We start from the raw sequence: 9,000 nt of genomic DNA, 5'->3' as shown, positions 1-9,000 counted from the left end.
CGTGGCTTTGACTTTGTCCTTGCCACATCCATCTCCGCCAGGCATCGTTTGAGCTGGTCTGAAAAAGTCTGCTTCTTACAAACCAGAGACACCAGTTGCAATATCCTCTGGGGCAGGAAATGCTCGAACTGACTCTTCAAGGATCAGTGCCCGGAAAGTGAGGCCACGGGGAGGATATTCCTGGCAGAGGGCATAGCACGAGCAACAGCACGGAGGCCAAGAACAGCTTGTTACGGGCAATGCCAAACACATGTGCGCTCACTTCTATTTCTGATCCATCATTGTGGAATGGAAAGCTTTGTCCACCGCAAAGAAATCCCAAACGTCAAAAGGCTGACAGAGGAGGTATTTAGGGACATGAGTAGGGAGAAAAGTCCCTCCCTCAAGCCTGCAAAATCACACTGGGAAAGCAGTTGTCTCCAAAGATCAATGCTGCAAAACAGTTCTGCTGACTCACAGCAGGCCCCGTGGTGGCCAAGGAGGCGCTAGGAAGCGGCAGCAGCCAAATCCTAGGAAGGAAGACAGATCTTGAATGCGGCCCTAAGAGCCAGCTCCATCCAGCCGAGTCCTGAGGGCCTCATAGCAAGAGGCAAGGAGTGTGGCGTGGGCACCCAGCTGTCTGTCTAACTAATACCACTTCGCCTGCGATTTGCTGCTTACACATAAGACAAACCCAGCTCCCAACACTCGGGAGTGTAGGAGATTGAGGAATATGAATAGGGTGGAAGCCTAGGTTTGATCCTTCCCAGAAAAGACTGGCTCCGGCATATGGAGCCAGATGACACGTGCCCCGAAAGGAATCCCGAGCTTCTAAACAAGGCAATGTGATCCCTGGTCCCCCGCCAGGGCTCCCCTGTGCTGCCAACCAGCCCTTCATCCTCCAGGACTGGTTTCTAGGGAGGCCACATCTCGATAAAAGAATAGGAAGAGAGCACTAGACCCCACAGAAACTCACCGACCTACCACGTGCAAAGAGACGTGTGAGGAACTCGGGTTTTCTTCCTTGAAATCCTCCCCAGTCATCCATCGCCAAGGGATGGGATGAGATTGGCAAGGGCAGCCTCGCCCTGTGAGGTCATTCCCCCCAGGCTCTGGCTCCCAGTGCGGCGCTGGGATTGTCTTTCTGTGACCTAAGGTGCCATCCTGCTTGCCTCTCGACTGTCAGGAGCTCAGATCTAATAGAGCCCCTATAATTACTTTCAGCTTTCCAGAGGGCCACGTATGGGCAAAATACCCCTTCTCAAGTGCAAGTTCAATGTGGAAAGTGGCTTCATCTTGCCCATTGTTAAACACCCAGCACCTGGGATAGTGCCTGGCACATCACTGGTACATCCAGCAAATGTTTGTTGAATGATGAAAGAATTTGAGGACCGACTGCCAGGCCCACTGGACAGGAAGTCTCCCATCTTGCTGTCTTTATGGCCATTGTGTGTTCTGTGCTTGGAGCAGCGTCTGGCACAAGGCAGGCACTCAATGACTGCTTGTTAGATGAAGGAAAAGCATGCAGATCACAGAGCTTTTGACAACTCATGGTCTTGCAGTGTTGCCAGGATATGGCTCATTACTGAGCTCCTTTGACGTGCCAAACCCTGGGCCGAGCCAAGCCGCTCGATACCCACGGTCTAGTGGAAGAGACAAATAAGTCAACAAATAATGCTCAAGCCTTCCGATCTGAGGACATGGCCCCACAGTCTGTCGGAGAATCCAACGTGTCGGCGTGGAGACTCACAGGACCCGGCACCACGCTGCACGTCTTCCCTTTGCCCCAACGTGTGCTGTCCCTGTTCTCCTACTGCTCTCTGCTCACCGGTATCTTCTGGGCAAGTGGGACCCTGCACCTTCTGCCCGCCTGCCCGTGGGGTTTGACCAATCGGAGACGCTGGCAGGGAGCGCACAGGGAGGGCGCAGGCTCAGCGGCCAGCAGGAAGCTCTCTGTGTCGCCCTAACTTGAGACCCTGTCCTTTGTGTCTTCCCTCACTTCTACTCAGAGTTTTATAAACAATCCTTTTATTTTTTTAACTTTTATTTAATGAATATAAATTTCCAAAGTACAGCTTATGGATTACAATGGCTTCCCCCTCCCCATAACTTCCCTCCCACCCGCAACCCTCCCCTTAAACAATCCTTTTATTAAACCATCTCCAAAGTGTCTAATTTGGACATGCCACTTTTTCCTGCTGGGCTCATAAAAACACTCATCCCTTACATATGGTTATCCTAAGAACAGACGAACGGATCAATTCCCCTGTTGGTCAAAAGGCCCAAGCCTTTCTTTTGGATATGCACCTGCCAGTTGAGGCTCCACATCACCTTTCGTGCATAGACAGCATCCGTAAGGTATAAGATAGGAGTTCCCAGCGTCTTTTTCCTTAAATTGGAGAAAGAGTTTAAGGGCCCTCGCTAGAGCAATTCAAGTGCAGAATCCTGGAGAGTTCCCTAGGTGCTTTCTGATCTTTAACAGCCGTGTCCCCCACACCCAATGTCCCAGCCGTGTGTTTTTAGCACTCACATTTCAGGAGCCATCTTGTCCCTTTTTTAAAGCCTCAACATTTATTTATTCACTCATGTTGGGATAAACACACATTCATCAGCTCCGTAGTTAGTCCCAAGTCTTGGGTGAGAGTACAAGGCACAAAGACGGAGCCACTGTGGTCTCTGTTCTGGGGCTCGGTGGTGAGGAGACACACACCGTGTGGCCAGGAAGCAGCCTTTTCCTGATTGGCTGCTCACTCAAACCCTTTGGTCTGGTCCTGTGTCTCTCTGAAGCATCCGGCTTGGGTTGTATGGAAGCAGCTCTTGTTCTTTTTACATCCTTTCAGTGGTCTGGTTGGGTAGAGCATGTACCTACTGTAGCAGGTGCAATTAGCCAGGACAGCTGTGGGCTCCGACTAACCTGCTCCTACTACTGAGTGTGTATAATGCAATCAGTGGAGAATGGGAGCGCTAGAGGGTGGCCTCCTGGCCGTAAGGGTCTGCAGACCTCGGGTGTTGGTTACCGTGCACCACAGAGCAGGAGGTTGGTTATCTGTGTCTTGTCTGAATGCAACAGTCTGGAGCATAGGCGCTGCTACCATCTGAATGTTTGTGCCCCCCTAAAATTCATGTGTTGGGCTCCTAGCCCCCAAGGTAATGGTTTTTTTTTCTGACAGGCAGAGTGGACAGTGAGAAAGAGAGACACAGACAGAAAGGTCTTCCTTTTCCATTGGTTTACCTTCCAATGGCTGCTGAGGCTGGCGCACCGCGCTGATCCAAAGCCAGGAGCCAGGTGTTTCCTCCTGGTCTCCCATGCTGATTCAGGGCCCAAAGACCTGGGCCATCCCCCACTGCACTCCCGGGCCACAGCAGAGAGCTGGACTAGAAGAGGAGCAACCGGGACAGAATCCAGCACCCCGACTTGGACTAGAACCCGGGGTGCTGGCGCCACAGGCGGAGGATTAGCCTAGTGAGCCATGGCGCCGGCTAAGGTAATGGTTTTAGGAGATGGAGCCTTTGGGTGATTAAATCTTAAGGGGAGAGCCCTTATGAATGGAATTTATGTCCATATAAAAGAGGCCCCAGAGCATTCCCTTGCCCACTACGTGGAGACCCAGGAAGAAGACACCACTTGTGAGCCAGAAAGCAGGTGCACCTACCTGACACAGAACCTACCGGAGCCTTGACTTTGTACTTGTAGCCTCCAGAACTGGGAGGAAGGAATGTCTGTTCTTTCCAAGTCACCGGGGCCACAGAAGTGCATTCTAGCAGCACGAAGACTTCGACAGCCAAGGGCAGCCAGGGGAACTCGCACCCCACCGATGCCCAGTGTGACCAGTGCTCCAGGGTGTGTCACCTACAAGGTTCCCGTGTCCACACTTGGAGAAGACGCCTCCTCAAGGGGAGACGTGTGAGTTGGTCTGATGATATGTTTAATGTGGATACCTGCAGACAAGAGAAAGACAGTGGGGAGGTGCCAAGCTTCGGGAAGAGCACACTCAAGGCCCTGAGTGTGACAAGCTTGGTGGGTGATGACACACCTGTGACCCTCACACAGCCACATGAGCCTCAGGACACCTGTGCAACACACTCATAGTGGCCCTGTTGCAGCTACGATCAATCACAAGAGAATGTCTTTTTAAAGGAGGTTTAATAATGCACTGGAGTACTACATGGTAGTAAAAACAAGTGAATTATAGCTATATGAAACATCATGGATGACACTTGATCATATAAATTTGATCTGGGAAATAGTGGACTAATTTACATGGTGTGACTGACTCTACTTATAAAAAGTTCAAAAATCTACAAAACTAAACGGAATTTGTTGTGGGTTTCCCCTGGTAGGTTTGGGGGGAAGGGGTCGCAATAGCAGGGCTTTGAGCAGAAGATGGACCGGATCCAATTAGCACTTTTAAAGTCTGCATGTATTTCTAAATTATGTCCACATACTATGAACATACTGCCCATGTGATAAACACATGTGAAAGCTTAGCAATATCCCAACCCATAAAATAGTCTTAGGGCGAAGCAACAGGGGCCACACATTCACAGTCCCAATAGCGACAGCCTTCTTGACATTTTAGTCATCACTGCTTAAATCTCACCCTGCACAGTGCCAACCAAGGGCTTGCCCTGGGAGCAGGAAAATGCTGGCTCTGGCGGCTGGTTTCCCTGCATCCAGATAGCATCTTCCATCTCCAGATCTAGGCTCTCTTTGTAGGGATATTGTTAAGCTGTTGGCCCTTTTGTAGGGGTGAGTTTAGTTAGCATTTGATAAGGTAATCTGCAAATCCCCAGGGCAGCAACTCATACAGGTGCAAGCAAACACTACCATCCCTCTCCTCCCCACACATGCCGCCCCTCCCCACCAGGTGCTGTTGAGCGAGGCTCGGTAAAGTCCACCTGCTAGGCGGTGTGTCTGTAAGCGCACAGCCACAGCGAGGAAAGGGGAAAACATCTCACAGCCTTTGTTTTCTGCTGCTGTAACAGAATACCCCAAACAGGATGTTTGTAAAGGAGAAAGCTTTATTTTCACTCATGGTTCTGAAGCCCAAGAGCATGGCACCAGCATCTGCTTGACCTCTGGGCAGGGCCTCGTGCTGCTTCCACTCATGATGGACAAGCAGAGGGGAGGAGGCTCTGGCGGACGAGAGAGGCAGGAGGGGTGGACTGACCCCACAAGGAGCAGGAACGCGCCTGCCTTGTGAGAAAGGCACTCACCTATTCCAGAGGTCCTCGGCCCCTGGCCCAGACACTGCCCACTCGTACTCCAACACTGCTGCCCTGGGGACCACGCCTCTTTCGGTGGAGAAAAACCACAGTCAACCCATGGCGCTCATTAATAACTCTACACAGAACGGATGGTGAAATCACCTTTTCACAACATTGACCTTTTTGTACTATTTAATATATGATAAAATTCATTTTGCCTGGTTCTTAGAGGAGGAAGAAGGAAATGAGGAGATATTAGTCAAAGGGAACAGAGTTTCAATTAGACAAGAAATGTTTCTGGGGTCTATTACACAGCACAGCCTTGATCATTAACCTTAATGCATTGTATATTTCACAGTTGCTTAAAGAGTAGATTTCAAATGTTTTTACCACAACAAATAAGTATGTAAAGCCACAGGTCTGTTAATCACCTTGATTTAATCATCCCACAATGAATACATGTAGCAAAACACCACATTGTGGACCCACCACTTGCGAAGCCAGCCTCCATGTCTGAGCACTGGTTTAAATCCCGGCTGCTGGTCCAGCTTCCTGCCAATGCTCCTGGGAAAGCTGCAGAAGATGGCCCAAGTGCTTGGGCCCCTGCACCCACGTGGGAGACCCCGGAGTTCCAGGCTCCTGTTATGGTCTAGCCCAGTCCCAGCCATTGTAGCCCTTTGAGGGGCAAGCCAGCAGATGGAAGATTTCTCTGTGTCTCCTTTCTTTCCTTCACTCTGCCTTTCATATAAATATAATAAATCTTTTTTAAAAAAATCAAGTATCACATTGCACATCATAATGTACAAAATTGTTAATAATTTAAAATAACTTTCCAAAAGTAAAAATAAATTTTAAAATTCACTGTATTCTCTTTCCCTGTTTTTAAATTTGTATTTATTTATTTATTTGTTTGAAAGGCAGAGAGATGCCTGTGATGGCTGAGGCTGGGCCAGGCCAAAGCCAGGAGCCAGGAGCCAAGAGCTCAACCCAGGTCTCCCACGTGGGTGTCATGGACCCAGTTAGTTTAGCCATCACCTGCTGCTTCCCGTGGTCTGCATTAGAAGGAAGCTGGAACCAAAAGCCAGAGCCAGGACTTGAACCCAGGTACTCAGATCCAGTACACAGGCTCCCAACAGGTACCTTAATGACTAGACTGCACATCCGCTCCTTTTTCTTTTTTATTTCCTTTCATCTGTTTAATATGGATACCTGAAAGTGTCAAACTGCATGTGTATGGCTCACATTATATTATTTGTAGAAGAAAAATAGTTTTCCCAACTTACAGAAAAGCCCAAATGTAACAATATCACCACCACCTCTTGTTCTCCTGGGCCTCGCCCATCGTGCTCCCAGGCAGGGCCCTGCTGTGTGAGGCTCCCCACGGGGCCACAGCAATGCCCTGTGATGCAGGTACAACAAGTGCTGCGCCAGGGGCTCAAGGACGGAGTCCAAGCTCTGGCTCGGCCACCCACCTTCCAAGGGAACCCCACGGACACCGGGGCACTTGGTTTACCTGGTGAGTTCTGTAAGCTCTCATCCGTCTGGCTCTGGGTACCTTCTCCCAGGAATGCTTGCCTTTTGAGAAAGATCCATGCAGGGTCCCAAGGACTTGGGCCATCTTCTGCTTTCCCAGGCCACAGAAGAGAGCTGGATCGGAAGTGGAGCAGCCAGGACTCAAACTAGCGCCCATATGGGATGCCGGCACTGCAGACGGTGGCTTTACCCTCTATGCCACAGTGCCGGTCCCCCAATGCACTTTCTTTAAAGCCCCTTTAATTAAATTTTTTCCGTTCCAAATTACCAGGCAGCTGGGATAACAGACCAGAGCGAGGTTCAGGTGCAGCTGGAACAGGGGCCTTCCCACATGGTGCAAACAGGCAGGTGGTCCTAGTTCCTAATGGCAGGCCACAGAATTAACTCACAGATTTAAATATACGCATATTTATTAAGGGGTGTAGACAGCAGAGAGAGGGGAAGGATCAGACCCTGACCAACAGCTCTCAACTCTGCTGCAGTTAGAACTGCCTGAGAACGGAAAAATATACTCAGGTCCAAGCCTCACTCAGACCAATTAAATCAGTATTTGTTACAATTTTTAAGCTCCAGATAACTCGGGACTATTCCTCTAGGTCAGTGGGTCTCAGCTTTCACTGCATATTAGAATCATCAAGAGGGTAAGAATAAAAATGTGGGTACCTGGGGTCCACCCCCCAAGAGTCTACGAATGAACGCGTCCGGGGCATGGCCACAGCAGCTGCAGCGGCCAAGGCTCCCCAGGGAGTCCCTCCGTGGCCTTAGCTGATCTCCGGTCCTAAGCCAGCGCGTCTCAATCTTGGGTGTGCACCTGAATCACCGGGGACTTCCACAAGGCAGGCTGGCGATGTCTCCTGACCTGAGAACCGCAGTGTGGGGAAGCAGGCACGACACCAAGCCCCCAGGACTACTCCGCAAACTGCACCAGCTAAGGAGCGTCTGCCTTCCCCTCAAGGAGGAGCTTCAGCATCTGACATCTGCCCCCTAGCGGTCAGCAGCAGCAAAGGCTCTTCTGCCACAATGCCCACTGTAAAGGTCTGTAAGAGAACTCTGCTCTGCTAGGTGGACTTGACGGCTTTCTAAAAGGACCTGGGCGTACACATTGCGGCGTAGCAGGTAAAGCCACAGCCTGAGATGCCAGCATCCCACGTGGGCACCGGTTCAAGTCCCAGATGCTCAACTTCCAATCCAGCTCCCTGCTAATGGCCTGGGAAAGCAAGGGAAAATGGCCCAAGTGTTTGGGCCCCTGTACCTAGGAGGGAGACGCAGATGAAGCTCCTGACTCCTGACTCAGCCTGGCCATTGTGGCCATCTGGGGAGTGAACCAGCAGGTGAAAGATATATCTCTCTGTCTCTTTCTCTCTCTGTCTCTCTTCCCCCCTCCTCTCTCTTTGTAACTCTGTCTTTCAAAGTAAATAAATAAATCTTTAAAAATAAAATGAGGGACCAGTGCTGTGGTGTAGCCAGTAAAGCCGATGCCTCCAGTGCCGGCATCCAATATGGGCGCTGGTTCGAGTCCCAGCTGCTCCATTTCCAGTCCAGCTCTCTGCTGTGGCCTGGGAAAGCAGTGGAGGATGGCCCAAGTGCTTGGGCCTTGCACCCGCATGGGAGACCAGGAGGAAGCACCTGGCTCCCGGCTCATGGGCTTACAACAGAGGAGTGAAGTCTCTTGCAGCCCTGGAGTCTAAGAGACCAAGGAGCCAGCAGCGTTCACCCTGAAGGCTCTAGAGCAGGATCCTGCCTTCCAGGGAAGAGAACCTTTTTCCTGCCCAGGGCCTCTAGATATTTATATTCATTTGGGAGCTATACAAAATTATCGACAAAAATTAGCCTGCTACCAATTTATTGAATTGTGAGTCTCAGCTGTGGTTGCCTTGGCAGGGTCAGACCAGATGATTTTACGGATTTCATCCGGCTGGATGTGCCCCACCCTGGGAAACCCTGGGGGTTCTGTACTCCCTGGCCCTCCCTGGCTTGCAGAGACATCAGTCCAACCTCTGCCTCTTTAAAGATTTATGTATTTATTTACTTACTTATTTGAAAGACAGAGTAACAGAGAGAGGGAGAGACAGAGACAGAGATGGAGAAAGAGAGAGATCTTCCATTTGCTGGTTCACTCCTTAAATGGCCACAATAGTCAGGTGCGTGGGCCAGGCTGAAGCCAGAAGCCAAGAACTCCACATGGGTGTCCCACGTGGGTGCAGGGGCCCGAGCACATAGGCCAGCATCTGCTGCTTTCCCAGGTGCATTAGCAGGAAGCTGGATGGGACGTGGGGCAGC

At 50.6% G+C, this 9,000-nt stretch overlaps 2 long non-coding RNA genes across 3 annotated transcripts in view; both read right to left on the bottom strand.

Moving 5' to 3' along the window:
- The window catches only part of LOC149126657 (uncharacterized), a 10,664-nt gene extending 6,746 nt beyond the window's left edge, over positions 1-3,918 (bottom strand). The window contains exon 1 of one of the 2 annotated variants that reach the window (XR_016234092.1): positions 3,649-3,918. This is a non-coding gene — a long non-coding RNA (uncharacterized LOC149126657). Of the gene's footprint in view, positions 1-963; positions 1,172-3,648 lie in introns of those variants that run through there. The other variant, XR_016234093.1, reaches the window with a different exon arrangement.
- A 1,449-nt stretch (positions 3,919-5,367) lies between these two features.
- LOC149126656 (uncharacterized) lies at positions 5,368-7,670 on the bottom strand. The gene is made up of 2 exons (XR_016234094.1): positions 7,384-7,670; positions 5,368-6,834 (listed from the first exon to the last, which is right to left on the bottom strand). It is a non-coding gene; the product is annotated as an uncharacterized LOC149126656 (long non-coding RNA).
- Between the last annotated feature and the right edge of the window lie 1,330 nt (positions 7,671-9,000).

This window comes from Oryctolagus cuniculus, chromosome 5, assembly GCF_051225735.1.
Source record: "Oryctolagus cuniculus isolate XC-2025 breed Fujian yellow rabbit chromosome 5, ASM5122573v1, whole genome shotgun sequence".
Taxonomy (NCBI): Eukaryota; Metazoa; Chordata; class Mammalia; order Lagomorpha; family Leporidae; genus Oryctolagus; species Oryctolagus cuniculus.
Note: the sequence above shows the minus strand (reverse complement) of the source record. Positions and strands in the feature narration are given on the sequence as shown.